Source organism: Balaenoptera acutorostrata, chromosome 3 (genome assembly GCF_949987535.1).
Source record: "Balaenoptera acutorostrata chromosome 3, mBalAcu1.1, whole genome shotgun sequence".
Lineage (NCBI taxonomy): Eukaryota > Metazoa > Chordata > Mammalia > Artiodactyla > Balaenopteridae > Balaenoptera > Balaenoptera acutorostrata.
The window spans coordinates 170,595,738-170,618,489 of record NC_080066.1 but is presented as its reverse complement, the minus strand read 5'-3'; the positions used below and the strand labels follow the sequence as shown (position 1 = coordinate 170,618,489).

At 41.1% G+C, this 22,752-nt stretch overlaps 1 protein-coding gene and 1 long non-coding RNA gene across 4 annotated transcripts in view; one reads left to right on the top strand and one right to left on the bottom strand.

The window, feature by feature from the left end:
• LOC130707522 (potassium channel subfamily K member 13-like) overlaps positions 1–22,752 on the bottom strand; it is a 124,401-nt gene that overhangs the window by 56,018 nt on the left and 45,631 nt on the right. The window lies entirely within an intron of this gene.
• On the top strand, positions 4,940–18,792 carry LOC103015285 (uncharacterized). 3 transcript variants are annotated; one of them, XR_009007458.1, is made up of 5 exons: positions 4,940–5,562; positions 15,048–15,104; positions 16,746–17,023; positions 17,911–18,029; positions 18,255–18,792. It is a non-coding gene; the product is annotated as an uncharacterized LOC103015285 (long non-coding RNA). The 3 variants fall into 3 exon arrangements; XR_009007459.1 differs by lacking the exon at positions 15,048–15,104 and having other exon boundaries at positions 4,941–5,562; XR_009007460.1 differs by lacking the exons at positions 15,048–15,104; positions 16,746–17,023 and having other exon boundaries at positions 4,941–5,562.

The following is a 22,752-nucleotide window of genomic DNA, read 5'->3' as shown; positions in this document are numbered from 1 at the left end:
ACGTCTGGTGCAGAGGAAGTACTCAGAGTTAGGTCTCCTCATGCTGATGTTTCTTTGCAGAGCCAAGGAGGGGATCAGGTTAGACACCTGTCCAGTCCGTAATGATCTCGTCATCCGTACGCTCAGATGAGAGGGAGGAACCATGGCGCATGCACACCGCTGTTCAAAGTTCAAAACGGTGCGCGGAGAGCAAGGTGTGACATTAATTACAGAGGTGACTGCCTCAGGTGAGGCAGGTGAGGTGAATGAGCACGTAATGAGGATGATGGAAATGGCATCCTCTTGGGCGCTATGAGAATTAGATATGGGAAAGGGCTTTGCAAACAGTGAACTAATGTAAAAATGGCAATACTTACTATTCTTATAAACCTGTTCCAAAGGAAAAGAAGACATGGAATGCTTACTGGGTGCCCTACCATGTGCCAGGCGCTGTGTGTGTTATTTCATGTAAACCTCTGCAACACGGGACTGATTCCAATTCACAGAAGAGGAAACTGAGGCTCAGGACAGAGCAAGCAACTGGGACCAGTTCTCACACCAGAGCTTGGCTAGAGGAGCTAAAACTCAAGCTCATGCCTGGCAGATGAAAGCTGATACTCTTTCTACCATGTTCTGTTTTGCCACCTTGTGGGCAAGTTAATCCTTCCATGTCCTGCACAGGGCAATCTCCTCTCTCCTCTTATTTATTTTAAATACCCATCTCTTATCTTCTTCCAGTTCTGGCATGTGATACATCAGTCCTAGATCATCTTATCTGTCACAATATCAAAAAATTTCAAACACATCCCTCCTGAGTCTTCATCTTCTCAAAAAGAAGTGCCTTTTGATTAAACAGCATTGTACTCTGATGGGAGAACAGATAAAAATGTCTGTAATCATTTCAGCTAGTGTGTGAGGACCATCTCCAGTTTTGTTATTGCTACTTGGAAAGAACCTAAATGACTAAATCATCCAGCTCCCCCTGACACTGGTAAATGACGTCCTGTTAAAGTTATATGAATTGTTCACTATTTACTTCTCTTGGCAAACCTGTTATGAGTCCATTCTTTTGCTTGTTAAGCCCAAAGAAACACACTCAAATAGTGTAAAGATCTCTGTCTTCTTTTTAAAAAGTGTAAAACGCAGTAGCCAAGACATGAAAGCAACCTAAGTGTCCATCAAAAGTTGAATGGATAAAGAAGATGTGGTATATATACACAATGGAATATTACTCAGCCATAAAAAAGAATGGAATAATGCCATTTGCAGCAACATGGGTGGACCTAGAGAACATCAGACTTAGTGCAGTAAATCAGACAGAGAAAGACAAATATTTTATGATATCACTCACATGTGGAATCTAAAAAATAATACAAATTAATTTATTTACAAAACAGAAACAGACTCACAGACGTAGAAAACAAACTTATGGTTACCAAAGAAGAAAAGGGAGGGGGAAGGGATAAATTAGGAGTATGGGATTAAGAGATACAGACTACTATGCATAAAATAGATAAGCAACAAAGAACACAGGGAACAATATTCAATATCTTGTAATAACCTATAATGGAAAATAATCTGAAAAAATATAAATATATAACTGAATCACTTTGCTATACACCTGAAACTAACACAATATTGTAAATCAGTTATATTTCAATTTTAAAAAGTGTAAAACATACTTGTCTCAGTATTTAAATCCTTTCCCTTCCTACAGTGTCAGTCACATTGAATGTAGAGAAAGAACACATAAAACCAAGAATTTGCGAAAACATGGCTCAATGGAACTCTTCTATACTGTCATGAGAAAATAAAATGATACAACAACTGGAAAACAACTGGGTATTACCTTATAACAGGTACATTCCCTGCAACCCAGCCATCCAACTCCAAGGTGTTTCCTCTAGGACAGCGGTCCCCAAAGTGCGGTCCCAGACCAGCAGCAAAAGCAGCATCACCTGCAAACTTATTAGAAATGCAAAATCTCTGGGACCCACTGAATCAGAAACTCTGGGCATGGGGCCCAGCAATCTGTGTTTCAACAAGTCCTCTGGAGAATTCTGATGCATGCTCATGTCTGAGAACTACTACACTAATGAATGCTCATATGAAAATGCACCAGGAGACATCCACCAAGAATGTTCCCTGGGCCCTCAATCATAATGGCACAAAACCTGGAAAAAGCTCAAATGCCCCAAGTCAGGAGAATGGAGAAGTAAACTGGAATATTCATATTACAGCATACTATATAGACCCCAAAATAAATGAACTACAGTTAAGAGTTCCACATAATATACATGAATCTTAGGAACATAATTTTGAGGCCGAGGAGAACATTGCAGTTGACTACATTCAGTATGGTGCATCTTTTGTAAACCTCAAGCCAAAAATGAAACAGTATATTCCTTAGGGCTATATACTTATGTAATGAAAGTATAAATTTTTAAAAACTCGGGAAATGATAACCACATAGTTTGGGGTAATGGTCTCTTCTGGGGGTGGGGAGGTGGGAACAGGTGGGGAGATGCAGCGGTGTAGGTAACGCTCCCAGTTCTTAGAGCAGGTGGTGGGTTCACCTTATTAGGAAGATTTGTAAGTTACATTTGTGTTACACACATTCTTCTGTGTGTATCAAATATTAAGTTAAAAAAGGGGGGGAAGGGGGCTTCCCTGGTGGCGCAGTGGTTGAGAGTCTGCCTGCTAATGCAGGGAACACGGGTTCCAGCCCTGGTCTGGGAAGATCCCACATGCCGCGGAGCAGCTGGGCCCGTGAGCCACAACTACTGAGCCTGCGCGTCTGGAGCCTGTGCTCCGCAACAAGAGAGGCCGCGATAGTGAGAGGCCCGCGCACCGCGGTGAAGAGTGGCCCCCACTTGCCGCAACTAGAGAAAGCCCTCGCAACAGAAACGAAGACCCAACACAGCCATAAATAATAAATAAATAAATAAATAAATAATTTTTTTTAAAAAGGGGGGTAAGGGGATGAATTCTGACAAGTACCACACTATTCTTGCTTGATTAGGAGAACCATGCTCAGGAAAAGTACTCTGTAAGAGAAAGGATGAGAAAAGTCTCCAAAGGGGAACCAGACTGGAAGGACTGCCGCCCTCAGAGGATCCTGCAGAGGATGAAGGAAGTAGACACACACAGAGAAGCCCTCTCCCTCCTCCTCGTCAACCTCCATCTCTAGGACAGTAACAGTGCTGTGTGTTGGCTCTTTTTCTGCCACCCGCCTTGTCTGGGTTATTCATTCACTGAACACTTTAGCGGCCAATGTGCCAAGCAGTGAGAAGTCAGTGGCAAGGGATGAGCTGAAAGGCAGTGAGGAGAGGAATCATGAGGAACAGCTGGCCTAGGAGGCCCAGGCCTACTGAAATGTCAACAACTAAATACATACAGGCACTCTTACTACACACACACACACACACACACACACACACACACACACACACACATATTTTTCCTACCACTGGTTGAATCTTTTCTGGGACTGGAAATAAATTGCTGCTTGGAAAATTGTCAATCTTTTCCTGATTGAATAAATTAGTTTCATTTGAAGACAGAGAACTTAACCACCTCTCAAAGTACTTAAATGTTTGTGCCATCAAGTCCAAGTTTAAGATGAGATACACGATTCCTATGCTCCCTCTGACGGACTACAGGGTAATGCACCCACTTTTATTTCCATGTGCAGATGGATTTACAATTGCATCTCTATCCTAATGTGGAAAGCTCTCCTATGTGGCACGGGCTAGAGCTGGGCTCCCAGAGGCCCAGGGTCAAACAAGGTTTGCCTTCAACTCAGGCAAGTACCAAATCTCCATCTGTTTTCCATGATGCATATTTTCTCCTTATTTCCCAAAAGTATACTCAAAATGGTCACAGAATATACTTTGTTAAATGAAACATACTCTTGGAACATCAAATAGCTTTAATGTAGTATGATGAGTGAGTCATATGTGAGACAGAGAAAGTAGTGTACAAAAAAATAATAAAGTATGGTGAGTGCTTTTACTTTTAAACTACTTGAAAAATAAATGCCCCCTCCTCTTAACTGCTCTGGGGGCTGTGCCCAAATCCACACACTCAGTGATCCTTTTCCCCTTCAGAAAATACAGAAAGATTATTCTTACTCTACAGAACATATGTGGCCCGTGGAAGAAACATTTGTAAGGTGCATATGCTTTTCTTTTTTACTTAAAAAATTACGTTTTATTTTAGAATAGTTTTAGAGTCACAGAAAAACTGTCAAGATAGTACAGAGAGTTCCCATATACCCTACACCCAGTTTCCCCTATAGTAACAGCTTTTAAGACTATGGTATATTTGTTACCATTAATGAACCAATATTGATGCATTATTATTAAAGTCCATTCTTTATTCAGATTTCCTTTGTTTTATCTAATGTCTTTTTACTGTTGCAGGATTCCATCCAGGAGACCATGTTACATTTAGTCATCATGTCTCCATAGATGGCACTGGTCTGTGACACTTTCTCAGACTTTCCATGTTTTGGGTGACCTTGAGAGTTTTGAGGAGTACTGGTTAGGTATTTTGTAGACTGTCCCTCAACTGGGACTTGTCCGATGCTTTCTCATGATTAGACTGGGTGATATGTCTAATATCACATCCTTGGGGAGGAAGACCACAGAGGGGAAGTGCTCTTCTCATCACACCATGTCAAGGAAACTTACTATCCACATGCCTTATCACAGATGATGCTAAAACCTTGATCACCTGGCTAAGGGAGAGTTTGACAGGTTTCTCCACTATAAAGTTATCTGTGTCCCCACCTAGCCTTCACCCCATGCTCTTGGAGGAGGTCACTGTGCACACATACCTAAGGGGTGGAGAGCCGTGCTCCATTCACCTCCTTGAGGGTGGAGCATCTACATAAATTATTTGGAATTCTTCTTCAAGGGAGGTTTGTTTCTGCTTCCCCACTTATTTATTGAATCATTTACTTATATTAGCATGGACTCATGGATATTTACTTTATATTTTGGTTATTATCCAATACTACTTTATTTTATTCCTCAAATTGTTCCAGCTTTGGCCACTTGGAGCTCCTTCAGTTGGCCCCTATGTCCGTTTGACATAGCCCCATCATTGTGGGATTTTCTTCTTCTTCTTTTTTAAATTTTGAGCATTTCCTTACTAGATGCGTATGCTTTTTACCATAAGCTTTCATACTAAAATTAAGAAGATTTGGGGGCTGAGGGTAGGAGAGGATAGGTATTCCTCTGAAGTCTGAGGAGCTATTATTACGTAATTTTCTTTATATAAAGTCTACCCTTTCTATATGATCAGTCCTTCCTATATTTAGCTACAAAAATTTCCCTTTTCCATCAGTCTGTAGTAACAGGGTCCTCATTCTCCTTTTACCAGAAACTTCCAACAAAAGCACAGAATTTGGGAGAGTGCCCAAGATGGCAGAGTAGGAAGACCCTGAGCTCACCTCCTCCCATGGGCACACCAAAATTACAACTATTTACACAGCAACTGTCAATGAGGATGACCCAAAGACTAGAAGAAAAGATCTTCTAAAACTACAGATATAAAGAAGGAACCACAATGAGACAGGTAGGAGGGGTGGAGACACAGTATAGTCAAGACCCATACCCCTGGGTGGGTGACCCACAGACAGGAGGATAATTATAATTGCAGATGTTCTCCCCAACGAGCAAGGGGTACAAGCCCTACATCGGGTTCCCCAGCCTGGAGGTCCTGTCCCAGGAAGATGAGCCCCCAGAACGTTTGGCTTTGAAGGCCAGTGCAGCTTAGTCCTGGGAGAGGCAGAGGGCTGTAGGAAATAGAGACTCCACACAAAATCTTACACACTGTGAGACTCAGGCCAGAAGCAGTAATTTGAAGAAGCCTGAGTCAGACTCTCTTGCTGATCTTGGAGAGCCTTCTGGACAGGCAGAAGGCAACTGGGATTCATCCTAGGGACACTGATGATGGTGGCAGCTGTTTTTAGGAGCTCATTATACCACGAGGACACTAGTGCTGGCAGGTGCCATTTTGTAATCCTCCCTCTAGCTTATTAGTGCTGGGACCTGCCCCACCCACCAGCCACTTGGGACCAGTCCTGGGATGCCCCAGGCCAAGCAGCTAGCTGGGTAGGGACACAGCCTCACTCACTAGCAGGCTCGCTGCCATAGGACCCTGAGCCCCTAGCTACCCCAGGATTCGGCCCCACCCAACAGATGGCCCAGAACATAGTCACACTCACCAGTGGGCTGACACCGGCCCCAGGACCCCCTGGGCCTGAGCTCTACACACCAGCAGGCCAACACTAGTACTCCAGGACCCGCAGTCCTGCAGCCAGCCATCCCAGGACTCAGCTCCTCCCATCAGTGGGCCAACACTAGCCCTGTGACCCACCCCAGGACTCCATAGCCAGTCACATCATAATCCAACCCCACCCACCAGTGAGCCAGCATCAGGACTGAAACTCCCCAGGCCTTGCAACCAGCTGTGACAGGACCCAGCCCCACCTACCAGCATCCAACAGCATCTGCAATAGGCAGGGCCTGGCAACTAACCAGACCAGGGGCCAGCCACACCTACTAGATGACCACAGTAGTCAGCAAACCACAATAGAAGGGCCCATGCAGTCCACATAGTGTGCATGCTAAAGCATATAGCTCTGGTGAACAGAAGGGAGTATGCTGGTGGGCCCCATAGGACGTCTCCTACATGAGGCCACTTCTCCAAGATTAGTAACTATAATCAACCTATCAAATACATGGAAATAAAAACAGAGAATAGGCAAAATGAGGCAACAGAGGAATATGTTCCAAAGGAAAGAACAAGACAAAATCCCAGAAGAACTAAGTAAAGGAGACATAAGCAACCTACCCAATAAATAGTTCAAGGTAATAATCATAAAGATGCTCAAAGAACTTGGGAGAAGAATGATGAACACAGTAAGAAGCTGGAAATTTCTAACAAAGAGTTAGAAAATATAAAGAAGAACCAAACAGAGCTGAAGAATACAATAACTGAAATAAAAAAATACACTCAGAAGAATCAATAGTAGATTAGATGATATAGAGGAATGGATCAGTGAACTAGAAGACAGAGAAGTGGAAATCACTCAAGCTGAACAGAAAAAAAGAAAAAAGAATTTAAAAAAATTAGCACAGTTTAAGCGACATCTGGGACAACATCAAGCACAATAACATTCACATTATAGGGGTTCCAGAAGGATATTAGAGAGAGAAAGGGGCAGAGAACATATTTGAAAACATAATAGCTAAAAACTTCCCCAACCTGGGAAGGGAAACAGACATCCAGATCCAGGAAGCACAGAGAGTTCCAAACAGGACCAACCCAAAGAAGATCACACCAAGACACACTGTAATTAACATGGCAAAAATTAAAGATAAAGAGAGAGTATTAAAAGCAGCAAGGGAAAAGCAACAAGTTACATAAGGCTATCAGCTGACTTTTCACCAGAAACTCTGCAGGCCAGAAGGGAGTGGCACAATATATTCAAAGTTCAAAGTGATGAAAGGGAAAAACCTGCAACCAAGAATACTCTACCCAAAAAGGCTATCATTCAAATTTCAAGAAGAGATAAAGATTTTTACAGACAAGCAAAAGCTAAGAGTTAAGCACCATGAAACCAGCTTTACCAAAAATGCTAAAGGGAATTCTCTAAGTGGAAGAGGAAAGGCAACAACTGGAAGCATTAAAATTACAAAGGGAAAAATCTCATTGGTAAAGACAAATATACAGTAAAGGCACTAGCTCAACCACTTATAAAGCTAGGAGAAAAGTTAAACAATAAAAGTAGTAAAAATCATCTAAATCCACAATGAGTAGTTAAGGGATACACAAAGCAAAAATGTTATATATGACTTAAAAAACGTTAAATGATGGGGGGCAGAGAGTAAAAATGCAGGGTTGTTAAAATGTGTTTAAACAGATACACACACACAAAAAAGAAATGAATCCAAACATAAGACTAAAGACAGTCAACAAATCACAAGGGAAGAGAACAAAAGAAGAAGAAACAGAAAAGAACTACAAAAACAATCCTAAAACAATTAACAAAATGGCAATTAAGTACATAGCTATCAATAATTACTTTAAATGTAAATGGACTAAATGTTCCAATCAAAACACACAGAGTGGCTGAATGGATAAAAAAAAATACCCATGTATATGATGCCAATAAGAGACTTGCTTCAGATCTAAAGACACACAAGACCGAAAGTGAGGGGATGGGAAAAGGTATTTCATGCCAATGGAAATCAAAAGAAAACTGGGGTAGGAATACTTATATTAGGCAAAATAGACTTTAAAGCAAAGACTGTAACAAGAGACAAAGAAGCACATTATGTAATGGTAAAGGGATCAATCCAAGAAGAAGACGTAACAATTGTAAATACATATGCATGTAACATAGGAGCACCCAAATACTTAAAACAAATATTAACAGATGTAAAGGGAGAAACTGACAGTAACACAATAAGAATAGGGGACTTTAACACCCCATCTACATCAATAAACAGATCATCCAAATGGAAAATCAATAAGAAAACACTGGCCTTAAATGACACATTAGACCCAATGGACTTAATATGTATAGAACATTTCATCTGAAAGCAGAATACACATTCTTCTCAAGCTCATATGGAACATTCTCCAGGATAGATCATATACTAGGTCACAAAACAAGTCTCAGTAAATTTAAGAAGACTGAAATCATATCAAGCATCTATTCCTACCACAACACTATGAGGCTAGAAATCAATTACAAGAAAAGAAATTTCAAAAACACAAACACATGGAGGCTAAACAACATGCTACTATACAACCAATGTGTCACTGAAGAAATCAAAGAGGAAATCAAAAAATACCTGGAGACAAATGAAAATGAAAACACAATGATCCAAAATGTATGGGATGCAGCAAAAGCAGTTCTAAGAGGGAAGTTTATAGCGATACAAGCTTACCTCAGGAAACAAGAAAAATCTCAAATAAACAACCTAACCTTACACCCAAAGTGACTAGAGAAAGAAGAACAAACAAACCCAAAGATAGTAGAAGGAAAGAAATCATAAAGATAAGAGCAGAAATAAATGAAATAGAGATTAAAGAAGCAATAGAAAAATCAATGAAACTAAGAGCTTGTTTTTTGAAAAGATAAACAAAATTGATAAACATTTAGCCAGGCTCATCAAGAAAAAAACAGAGGGCCCAAATCAATAAAATCAGAAATGAAAAAGAAGTTACAACTGACACTACAGAAATACAAAGGATCACAGATTACTACAAACAATTATATGCCAATAAAATGAAAAACCTAGAAGAAATGGACAAATTCCTGGAAATGTACAATCTCCCAAGACTGGACCAGACCAATTACCAGTAATGAAATTGAATCAGTAATTAAAAGAAAAAAACTCTAAGCAAACAAACAGAAGTCCAGGACCAGACAGCTTCCCAGTGAATTCTACCAAATATTTAAAGAGTTAAAAATCTATTCTTTTCATGGTACTGATGAACCTAGTTGCAGGACAGGAATAAAGAGATAGACATAGAAAATGGACTTGAGGACATGGGGTGGGAGGGTGAAGCTGGGGCAAAGTGAGAGTAGCATCAACATACATACACTACCGAATGTAAAATAGTTGGCTGGTGGGAAGCAGCAGCATAGCACAGGGAGATCGGCTCGGTGCTTTGCGATGACCTAGAGGGGTGGGATAGGGAGGATGGGAGGGAGGCTCAAGTGGGAGGGGATATAGGGACATGTGTATACATATGGCTGATTCGCTTTGTTGTGCAACCGAAACTAACAGAGTATTGTGAAGTAATTATACTCCAATAAAGATCTATTAAAAGTTTTTTTTAAAATCTATTCTTTTCAAACTATTCCAAAAATTCAGAGGAAGGAATATTTTCAAAACTCATTCTACAAGGCAAGCATTACCCTGATCCCAAAACCAGACAAAGACATCACACACAAAAAAGAAAATTACAGCCTGATATCACTGATGGACATGGTTGCAAAAACCCTCAACAAAATATTAGCAAACCAAATTCAATAATATATTAAAAGATCATACAACATGATCAAGTGGGACTTATCCCAGGGATGCAAGGATGATTCAACATATACAAATCAATCAATGTGGTACACCACATCAACAAATTGAAGAATAAAAATCATATGATCATCTTAATAGATACAGAAAAAGCTTTTGACAAAATTCAACATCCACTTATGATAAAAAAACTCTCTACAAAGTAGGTATAGAGGGAGCATACCTCAACATAATAAAGGCCATCTATGACAAACCCACAGCTAACATCATACTCAATGGTGAAAAAAACTGAAAAATTTCCTCTAAAATCACGAACAAGCAAGGATGCCCGCTCTTGCCACTTTTATTCAACACAGTATTGGAAGTCCTAGCCACAACAATCAGACAAGAAAAAGAAATAAAAGGCATTCTAATTGGAAGAGAAGAAGTAAAACTGTCACTCTTTGCAGATGACATGATGCTATATATAGAAGACCCTAAAGTCTCCACCAAAAACCTATGAGAACTAATAAATGAATTCAGTAAAGTTGTAAGATACAAGATTAATGTCCAGAAATCTGTTGCTTTTCTATACACTAAAAATGAACTATCAGAAAGAGAAGGCAAGAAAACAATCCTGTTTACAATCACATCAAAAAGAGGAAAATACCTAGGAATAAAATTAACCAAGGAGGTGAAAGATCTATACTCTGAAAACAAAATATTGATGAAGGAAATTGAAAATGATACAAAAAAATGGAAAGACATATTGTGCTCATGGATTAGAAGAATTAGTATTGTAAAAATGAACATACTATCTACAAGTATCTAAGGCAATCTACGGATTCAATGCAATCCCTATTAAAATACCAATGGCTTTTTTCACAGAACTAGAAAAAATAATTCTAAAATTTGTATGGAAACACAAAAGATCCTGAACAGCCAAAAGAATCTTGAGAAACAGCACAATTGGAAGTATCACACTCCCTGATTTCAAACTACACTACAAAGCTACAGTAATCAAAACAGCATCGTACTTGTACAAAAACCAGACACATACATCAATGGAACAGAATAGAAAGCCCAGAAACGAACCCACACTTATACAGTCAACTAATCTATGACAAAGGGGGTAAGAATATACAACATTCTGAAAAAACAGCCTCATCAATAAATGGTGTTGGGAAAACTGGCAGCTAGATGAAAAGAATCAAACTGGACTACTTTCTCACACTGCACACTAAAATCAACTCAAAATGGATTAAAAATTTAAATGTAAGACCTGAACCCATAAAACTTCTAGAAGAAAACACAGGCAGTATGCTCTTTGACATTAGTCTTAGCAATATATATATATTGTTTTGTTATGTCTCCTCAGGCAAGGGAAACCAAAGCAAAAATAAACTAATGGGACAACATCAAACTAAAAAGCTTTTGCACAGTGAAGGAAACTATCAACAAAATGAAAAGGCCACCTACTGAATGAGAGAAGATATTTGCAAACAATATGTCTGATAAGGGGTTAATATCCAAATAGACAAAGAATTCCTACAACTCGATACCAAAAAAACCAAACAACTGATTAAAAAATAGGCAGAGGACCTACTGAAATGAATAGACATTTTTCCATAGAATAAATACAGATGGTCAATAGGCACATGAAAATATGCTCAACATCCGTAATCATCAGGGAAATGCAAATCAAAAACATAATAAGATATCACCTCACACCTGTGAGAATGGCTATTATCAAAAAGACAAGAGATGACAAGTGCTGGTGAGGATGTGGAGAAAAGCGAACCCTTGTGCACGGTTGGTGGGAATACATATTGGTGTAGCCACTATGGAAAACAGTATGGAGGTTCCTCAAAAACCTAAAAATAGAACTACCATATGATCCAGCAATTCCTCTCCTGGGTATATATGCAAAGAAAATCAAAACACTAATTTGAAAAAATGTATGCACCCCTATGTTCACCACAGCATTATTTACAATGGCCAAGATGTGGAAGCAACCCAAGTGTCCACTGATGGATGAATGGATAAATAAAATGTATATGTATGTATATATATGGTTTCCCAGTGCATATAAAAGTTACGTTTACACTTTTAAAAAGTGCATAATTTGGGCCTCACACACCACCTAACACCCAGGGCCCTTGAATTCAAAAACTTCTTGAGCCTAAGACTTGAGTTGAAACTTGATTTGTTTCTCCTTTCATAAATTTTGCAAATTTAAGTTGCTAAGCTCCATGACAGCAGGGAGAATGTGTTATTATTTTATTTTTCACTTTTAAGCTGTATTAGTTTCCTACTGCTGCTGTAACAAGTTACCACAAATTTATTGGCTTAGAACAACACAAATTTATAATCTCACAGTTTCAGAGGTCAGAAGTCTGACTTGGGTCTCACCACGCTAAAACCAAGCGTCTGCAGGGCCGCACTCCTTACGTCCATTTCTGGAGCTGCTAGGGGAGAATGCTTCCCTTGCTCGTTCAGGTTGTTGACAGAATTCAGTGACTTGAGGTTATAGGACTGAGGGCCCACTTCCTTGCTGGTTGAGAGCTGAAGGCCGTTCCCAGCTGCCCAGTTTCCTAGGTTACTGAGGCTGCCTGCCACTGTCCCCCGTTTTCCATCTTCAAAGGCAGCAGTGGTGGATGGAGTCCCTCTCATGCTTCAAAACTCTCCTGCTCTTCTTAGGTCGTATTTCTCTGACGTTTGCTAGGAAAGGTTCTCTGTTTTTAAGAGAAGTATGATTAAACTGAGCCCATGCAGATAATCCAGAATAATCCCCCTATTCAAGGTTCCAAGGATTAGGGCATGAACATCTGTGGGGGTCATTATTCAGCTTCTCACATCAGCATAGTGTCAGGTGTATCACAGGCCTTCAACGAACGACTATCTCCTTTAATGACTGAGAGAGAAAGCTGAGTGTGCATGAAGTGGAGACTCAAAACTGAGCAGCTGCTCTGATATTTTGCTGACGCTAAGGTATTCTATGCATACAGCTAAGTGTTGGCCGGACAGAAAGCAGGACAGTTTCAGACAACAAAACCAGCTCAGGTGTCTCTTTGGTATTTCAATTCAACAAGGCTCCCAGTCCTGGGTGTGCATTCGAATCACCAAGGAGCTTTTAAAAAACACCTTTGTCAGGTGCTCCACAGACCAGTCAAGTGAGACTCTGTGGGTCCACAGCTATTTGTTAAAAGAACTCCCTAGGTGATTCTAAAGTGCAGCTGAGGCTGAGAGACACTGGCCTAGAATTAGCCTAATTTCATAACTGAGGACTCACAACGTTTTGGACACTATGACCTTTTGTTATGGGCGTAATTGTGTCCCCCAAATCCATATGTTGAAGTCCTAACCCCCAGGATCTCAGAAGGTGATTATATTTGGAGACAGGGTCTTTACTAAGTTACCTTATTAATTACTTAAGCTAAAGTGAGGTCATTAGGATGGGGCCCTAATCTAGTATGACTGGTATCCTTCTAAGAAGAGATCAGGACACAGACAAGCACAGAGAGATGACCATGTAAGGACACAGGGGGAACACAGCCATCTTAAAGCCAGGAAAAGAGGTCCCAGAAGAAACCAACCCTGCCAACACCTTGATCTTGGACTTCAAGCTTCCAGAACTATAAGAAAATAAAGTTCTGTTGTTTAAGCCTCCAGGTCTGTGGTACTTTGTTATGGCAGCCCAAGCAGACAAATATATCTTTTTAAGCATATCTGATCTCCCTCAATAAGTGCAAGCTCTTAGGTTGGGCCTGGCCTTCTCACCTGTTTCTCATGATGCTTATCATGCTGTTTTGAATATAGCGGTAGCTCAATAAATCCAATCAAAGCAGCCACAAGCCTGGGTTTATGTCCCATCTCCACCACTAGGTTGGCTATGTGGTCTTGGCTAAGTCATTAAGCTTCATATCTTCATCTGTAAAATGCCACTACCTCACGTGACTGCTGAGATAACGCGTGATGGAAAAATCTGTGTGACGGGAAATCTACTAGGATCCTTCCTCAGCCTGTGTGATTTTGATTTTGATGGGAGGGCTTACTGGGTGCGTATTGAAAGAATGAATGAATAGAGTGTCATAAAGCAAATCCATGCAAACTTTTTCCTCTATCAGCTCAGCTGCAATTTAAAAAATTAGTTCTAATGTTGATCTCACCCAGTTGCAGCTTCTCCTTTATTTTGCTGTTTACTGAATGCCTTGGGCCAGTTGATAAATATCACATTCTAAATAAGACCCAACATTTTCACATAGGATCCTTAAAATATAAATAGATACAGCCCTTTGCAAAAGTAATGTCAAATTATGAGTGAAAAGCCGTTAAAATATTCATATTCTATTATCCAGAAATTTCACTTCTGTTATTTCTGAGGAACAGAGGCTAAATACAGAAATAACTGTTAGTATTGACAGCATTATAGGCAACAGTGAAAAATCAGCGACAATCTAAATGCCCAAATAAAATATAAAATAGTACATGCTCAACACAGACTATTGTAAAACTATCGAAATTATGAAAAATACTTATATTATGGTGTTTACTTAAGAAAAAGACGCAGAATACGTAAGTTAAAAATGCATAGAGATAGGGCTTCCCTGGTGGCGCAGTGGTTGAGAATCTGCCTGCCAATGCAGGGGACACGGGTTCGAGCCCTGGTCTGGGAGGATCCCACATGCCGCGGAGCAACTAGGCCCGTGAGCCACAACTACTGAGCCTGCGCGTCTGGAGCCTGTGCTCCACAACAAGAGAGGCCGCGACAGTGAGAGGCCCGCGCACCGCGATGAAGAGTGGCCCCCACTTGCCGCAACTAGAGAAAGCCCTCGCACAGAAACGAAGACCCAACACAGCCATAAATAAATAAATAATAAATTTATTTAAAAAAATGCACAGAGATAAGGTTGAAAGGAAATCCAACAAGGTGCTAATAAAGGGGGGACCTCAGCTGGTGGGATTATGTATCATCTTCCTCCTTCCTTCTACTTCTCTGAAGTTTCTCACTTTTTTTTTTTTGTATAGATATATGCTTTATTTTCTATTGTGAAAATATCTAGAAGTGGAATACTAGATCATATGGTAGGTGTATATTTCACTATTTTTTCTTTAATGCCAAACTACTTCAAAGTGGCTGTATTATTTGAAATTTCCATCAAAAATGTGTGAGAATGCCAGTTTCTCTACATCCTCACCAATGCTTAGGATCATCAGTCCTGTTTAATTTTAGCTACTCTACTAAAAGTGTATTACTATTTCATTATGGTTTTTTAAAATTAATTTTTATTGGAGTATAGTTGCTTTACAATGTTGTGCTAGCTTCTACTGCACAGCAAAATGACTCAGCCATACATACACATATATCCCCTCCCTCTTGGATTTCCCTCCCGTTTAGGACACTGCAGTGCATTAAGTAGAGTTCCCTGTGCTGTACAGTACATGCCCCTCAGTTGTCCATTTTACACATAGTATCAATAGTGTATATGCGTCAATCCCCGTCTCCCAATTCCTCCCACCCCACCCCTTTCCCCCTTGGTATCCATACATTTGTTCTCTACCTCTGACTTTTTTCTAAAAGGAGAGTAGACTACATTTATCATAAGGGAAAATAAAAATAGAGTTAATATAAGACAGCCAACAACAATCAACAGAAAACAGGACCCAGGGGATCCATTTTGTCGGGGATTCAGCTGTCTCATTACAATGCATACAAATGATCGAACGCCATTTAGCTAATGACACGGCTCTGGCGTGGCGACGTCCCCACCAGAACATTTTCCTGGTGTGGGTGTAAAACGTATCCTAAGGAAGTCACAGTGCTTAAAGAGAGGCGAGGGCAGGAAGTTGCCAAGTGCTGCTTCAGCAACTTCTCTTCTATCCCTTTAACAAAACATTCTCCTTAATTAAGTTAACAGAAACCTGGCGATGAGAGTCAATATTTACACAAACCTGCAGTTGTGATAAGGCACGTATATTACTCCTACGCTTTGTAGCAGACTCTACACAGCGGTCCCAACCTCCGCGCGCGACACAGCCAGCCACTCAGTTAAGCCAGAAATCCAGGCACCGAGTCACTGCCTCCCCACCTCTCTCACTGCACCGACCCTTCAGGTCCTGTTGCTGAAGGACTCCAAATCCCTCATCTTCCGCTTCTCCATATGGCTAATGCCACCACCGTCTCTCCCTCAACAACTCTAAGCCAGACACTACTTTCCTTCTAAATTCATCCTCCCGTTCCTCTATAGTAATAGAACCTCCTAAAAGAGCTGGCACATGGCCACTTAGGAAAAAACTACAGTTCTGGGCTTCCCTGGTGGCGCAGTGGTTGAGAATCTGCCTGCCAATGCAGGGGACACGGGTTCGAGCCCTGGTCTGGGAGGATCCCACATGCCGCGGAGCAACTAGGCCCGTGAGCCACAACTACTGAGCCTGCGCGTCTGGAGCCTGTGCTCCGCAACAAGAGAGGCCGCGATACTGACAGACCCGCGCACCGCGATGAAGAGTGGCCCCCGCTTGCCTCAACTAGAGAAAGCTCTAGCACAGAAACGAAGACCCAACATAGCAATCAATCAATCAATAAATAAATAAATAAAATAAATAAATCTTAAAAAACAAACAAACAAACGTTGCCTCTTGAAAAACAAAATCATGTCCCTTCTTGGTTCCAGAAAAATACTTTAAAAAAAAAAAACAAAACTACAGTTCTCTGTTTCCTTTAATTAGGTGAGATCATGCGACTGATGGGGCAACTTCTGGATTATGTGCATCGTCCTCTTCCCCTGCCGCTTCCCATGGGCTGGAATGAAGACGCGGTGGTCATGGCTTCCAATTCTTTACTTACTAGGGGGATGTAACGGAACTGTCGGTTGATAACGTATTAGATCCCTTCAGCTGCTATTACAACTCAGCACAAACTTAGTGACTTAAAACAACACAGATTTATTCTCTTATGGTTCTGGAGGTCAGAAGTCTGAAAACGGTTTCACGGAGCTAACGTGAAGGTATGGGCAGGGCTGGTTCCTTCTGAAGGATCTGGAGGATCTGAGGGGAGAAAACTTTTCCTTGCATTTTTCGGCCTCTAGTGCTGCATTCCTTACATTCCCTGGCTCACGGCCCCTTCCTTCAGAGGCAGCAGCACAGCATCTTTGAAACTCTTTCTCCTTCTGTCTTCATATCACCACCTTCTCCGCACAGAACTCTGCCTGTGTCCCTCTTTTCTGGATGTTTGTGATTACATCAGCCCCACGTGGATAATCCAGGCTTATTCTCCCATTTCAAGATCCTTAACTTGATCATGTCTGCACAGCCTCGTTTGCCATACGAAGTAATATTCCTAGGGTCCAGAGATTAGGATGTGGAGATATTGGCAGGGCGGGGGTGGGGGGGGAGCGGGGCATCATTTAGCTTACCACAGTCATTAAATATAATTTTTGATGAAAATGCATGTGTGATTTTGGGCATGAAACTCAGAAGACATTCAGAAAATGAGTGGCATTGCTAAACAAAATTTCCTTCCATTCTTATTTGCCTGTTTATATAAACAAGGCTGCTTGCATGCTTACATTCAATTGAAAGATCGGAATAGAATTCCTAATTCTAAGCCGAATTCTTTCTAGCAATAAGTAACATTCATTCAATGATAAGTTAATTGGAAAAAATTATAAAGCTCCATTCATCTCATTTAGAAATGTATTTTCAGTAAAATTTCACTTTTTATGTTTCTTGTTTATCCAAATTTGTTACATATTCATGTGGTTTTGAGCATAATATACTTCTAATAAGTGAAGGATAACTCAATCAGGAAGAAATTAAAAAAAATTTAAGCCTTATGATCACAGGAAATTCAAAAACTTAAACTTAAACTTATATGTATATATTTTTGTTGTAGGAGAAAGGTGATCAAAGAAAGATTTATGTATAAAATGCATTAGTATAAATTTCTGTGGGGGAAGTGGAATGGATACACAGGTTCCAAAAGAAAATGAAACAATACGAAATTTCTGACAGGTAAAGAAAATCTTGTTTTTATGTTTTTTAAGTGGGTGGTGGTTGGTGGGTATCAAATTGCTATGGTATTTAGATTCCATTGGGTACATTTAGAAGAAAGATATGATAGTTTTGTTTTAAATATCAATATTTACAATGTATCTAAAAAGCCATCTTTACTATCTGCATTTATGATGAAATTCTAGATGCTGACTTAAAAATGTATGTTTTCCAAAATTCTTTTAGGAAGCGTATGAACAAAAAGTTTGAAGACAACTACTGATGGGCCTGCTTGTCAGGAGAGCAGCACCCCGTCCAGCCCCTGGCAAGGGGGTTTTGCTTGAACCACAGTGATGAGAAGTTTCCTTGGGCTCTTGGACTAATAAAGTATCTCAATGGCTAGTCCCAGTTCCGTCAAAATAACAACAAGGAAAAATACCCAGACTCCTCTATTCACCAGCTCACTCATTCCCTTCCTACACTGCCCAGCCAGAGATACTTGTCTGCAGTTCATCAGGCCGGAGAACCTCACACTCTGGTTGCCAATACAGAGTGCTTGGTGGTAAGAAGAGGCCTCTTAATGGATCCAAATGTTAAGTTCTTACCAGAAGTTGCCACCAGGCTAGATACAGATATTGCCAACTCCCCCATCAGAAAAACAAAAGCAAGACTCTAGGCACCCATATTCAGAGCTTGTTATGAGACTACTCTTATGAGCGTATATATATATGGTGATTATTTTGGGTAAACGGGAGTAGATAAATAAAATTCAAAGTAAACTCTTGGAGGGGATTCGTTGGCTGTCTTCACTGGAATGGCGTGAGCACACACACAGCACACACACAGCATAGCGCGACACAACACACTTCCACTTGAAGAGTGAGCAGAATGGAAACCAAGGATCAAAGTGTCCCCAGCAAGCGGCTCTGAGCACACAGTGGTAACACAATGAATACTTGGTGGACTCAGAAAACATATACCAACACTTAATTAAAGAAAACCAGAAGGAATAAAATGGAATAAAGCAAGAAGATGGGACACTGCCAGGCAAAGGTAGACTTCATCACTTGTTTGGGCAGCTGTAAAAAGGGCGTGGGCACTAAGCCATTCTGTTTAGGCCTATATCTCAGCTCTATCATTTATGAGCTCTGTGACCTTGGACATGAAAACCTAATATCCTCATGCTTCAGTTTCTCCAAATGTAAAATAGGAACGGCATTGCATAAGGCTATTGTGAGGACTGAATGAACTAGTACTTAGGTCAGTGTTAATGGTTATTATTAGCTCTTCTTAAAGATGAACATTTATTGAGCACTGCGCTCTCATCAATGTCTAGGCCTTGGGATATAGAAACAAAGGACTGTGCCACTTCCTAGTTCAAGGTTGACCACCCAGCCCAGATGGGCACGTTCCAAAGGGCTTTCCTGGGGAATCCTCAGATATCCCAGCCATAGAAGCACAGCCAGGGGTAGGGCCCCACTGCAGAGGGACACAGAAAACACTCATTAAGGGGTGTCTTGTGGTGACCAAACCCACCTGGCCAGGGCAGAAGGGCATCTGGGGTAGGCAGTTCAGATGTCCTGTAAAGCATCTTGCCCAAAGACGGGAGTTCAAGTCTGGCACTGAGCTGGCAAGGGGAGTTTGTTGAGGGGTTATTTTTGCTGCCTCTCTGACATCAGTTATGAGTCAGTTTGCTGTTACTGATTTTATGAAAACTTGGGAGAACAGAAGACCACCACTGTACACCACCACATTGCTCAGGACTCAATCACTTGTAAGAAATGAACTCCCAGTTTATGCTAGTTTAAGCTGAAAAGGAAGACTGGCTCATATGACCAGATTAAGAGAAAGCAGTCTTTCACTCTGGGACAGCTGGCTGCAGCCCCTAAACTGGTATGAAGATTCTTTTTTCAGCTCTGTCTCTCATCTCAGCCTTTGCATGTTGGCCTATTGGGAGATAATTCTAGTGTTTCTGCATATATTCTGAGCAAAGCTGAGTATTAGCAGCTATGTTCAAGGATGTTTCCAAAACCGCTCTGAGGCATGGAGCAGACTTTAAAAAAAAAAAATTTATGTATGTATGTATGTATGTATGTATTTATTTTTGGGTGCATCGGGTCTCAGTTGCAGTGCATGGGCTCTTTGTTGCGGCATGCAGGCTTCTCTCTAGTTATGACGTGGGGGCTCCAGACTGCATGGGCTCAGTAGTTGCAGCACGTGGGTTTAGTTGCCCTGCAGCATGTGGGATCTGCATGTTCCCTGACCAGGGATTGAACCCGTGTGCCCTGCATTGGAAGGTGGATTCTTAACCACTGGACCACCAGGGAAGTCCCCGCATGGAGCAGATTTGCTTACATTCTAGGATCTGGCAATGGTGTCTTAGGTATGACACAAAAATCGTAAGAAAAAAATAGGTATATTGAACTCCATCAGAATTTGAAACTTTGGTGCGTCAGAGGACATTATCAAAGGACAATCTGCAAAGTGGGAGAAAATATTTGCAAATCATATATCTGATAGGGGTCTAGTGATAAGGGTCTTGTATCCAGAATACATGAAGAACCCTACAAGTCAATAACAAAAAGACAAACAACACAATTTTAAAAATGCATAAAAGACCTGAATAGATATTTCTACAAAGAAGATATACAAGTGGCCAATAACACATGAAAAGACATGCAACCTCATTAGTTATTAGGGAAACGCAAACTAAAACTGCAGTGAGATACCCACTAGGATGGCAATAATAAAATGGAAAATGACAAGTGTTGGTGAGGATATGGAGAAACTAGAACCCAGGTACTTTCCTGGTGGGATATAAAATGTTACAGCTGCTGTGGAAAACAGCATGGAGGTTCTTCAAAAAGTTAAACATAGAATTATCACATGACCCAGCAATTCCACTCCTCAATTTATACCTAAAAAATTGAAAACAAGTACTCAAATACTTATATATGAAAGTTTATAGCAGCACTATGTATAATAGCCAAAAGGTAGAAACAACCCAAACGTCCATCAACTATGAAACACTGATATATACCACAATACAGATGAACCTCAAAAACATTATGTTTAATGAAAGCAGCCATACCCCAAAGGTCACAATATTGTATGACAGCCTTTACATGAACTGTCCTAAATACATTCATCCACAGAGGCAGCAAGCGGGTTGGTGGTTGCCAGGGGCTGAGGGGAGGGGCTGACTGGGGGTGACAGTGGGATGGAGTTGTTTTTTAGGGTGATGAAAATGTTTCAGGACTAGATACAGGTGGTGGTGGCACAACGTTGTGAATGTATTAAAGGCCACTGAACTGTACGTTTGAAAAAGGCAAATTTTATGCTATGTGAATTTCATCGCAATTAAAAAAAAAATAAAGCTAATGTCTCCCTGTGGGAAAGACGTTGAGCACATTTGTTTGCAGTCCCTTATAAGACTAGGGATTTCCTGCGTTCAGGTTCCTCAGTTGGAACACAGGCCCACAGGGGGGGCAGCGTTCACCTGGGCCTGCTGTACACGGCTTCCCTGGGATGTGAGGGGCAAGGGGACCACGTGAACATGAAGCTCAAGCTGCCTGCTGTGCTGAAATGAGCTGTCTACTCGGGCTTGTTGTTACCTCCCCAGCAGAATCCATGCAAGTGTGGTGAGCTCACCTAGCCCAGGCCTGCTTGAAAGCCCTCCCTGTTCCCTGATGATCATGGGCCAATGGGGCCTGCAGAGCTTGCCTTCCAAGGGTGCCGTGTGCCACAGAAACGAAATGTACAGTGGAAAATGCCAGGCACACCCTATGCTTGCTTTCACCCCTGTAATGCCAAGAAGATCTGTGGGCAAAGCAAGCGCCAAATACCCGTGACTTAGTGACACCTATTCCGAGAGAACAAAGATTTCAAAGCAGGCTTCAAAAAAACATCAGGAGGGTACTGACTGGGAAGGGGAACAGGGTTTCTCTGAGTGTCTTATACTTTGATGTGAGTGGTGGTTACATGGCTATAATATATGTGAAGAAGGATACAATCAATAAATGTTTTTACATTCATCAAGCTGTACACTGAAGATTTGCACACTTGACTGCATATATGTCATATCTCGTTAAAAAACTGTGGTCCAGGGAGAGACAAGCAGAGAACAGTATGCCTGGAATACATCCATTTAAATAAATTTTAAAAATCAAGCAAACAAACATACAAAGAGAGAAAAAATCTTCTGCAGCAGACTAAACATCGTGTCAGAGCAAGACTTTTAGAATGATGTGTGCAATCATAGTATATTACAGCGGTGGGTCTTAATCCCGGCTGATTGAAAACTCACCCGAAGAGGTTTTCATAAATACCCACGCCTGGGCACCCCCAATGGAGAATCTGATTTAATTGGCCCTGGGGTACAAGATGATTTTGTAGCTCCCCAGGTGGTTCTATCAGGGGTGGACAAGCTATGACCCGAGAGCTGCATCAGCCTGCTGACTGTTTTTACAAATAAAGTGTTACTAAAACACAGTCCTGCACATGCGCATTCGTTTACATAACGTACCTGGCTGCTTCCACACCACAATGGCCAAGTTGAGCAGTTGTACCAGAGACCATGTAGACTAAAACATTTATTCACTGGCCCTTTACAGAAAACGTCTGCTGATCCCGGCATCAGATCAGGACTGCGCATTCGAATCACCCGGGGAGTTTACAAACCACTCAGATGTTCACCACTACCTGCAACCTTCCCTAGCCAACTCTTCAGGGATAGGGCTTGGGC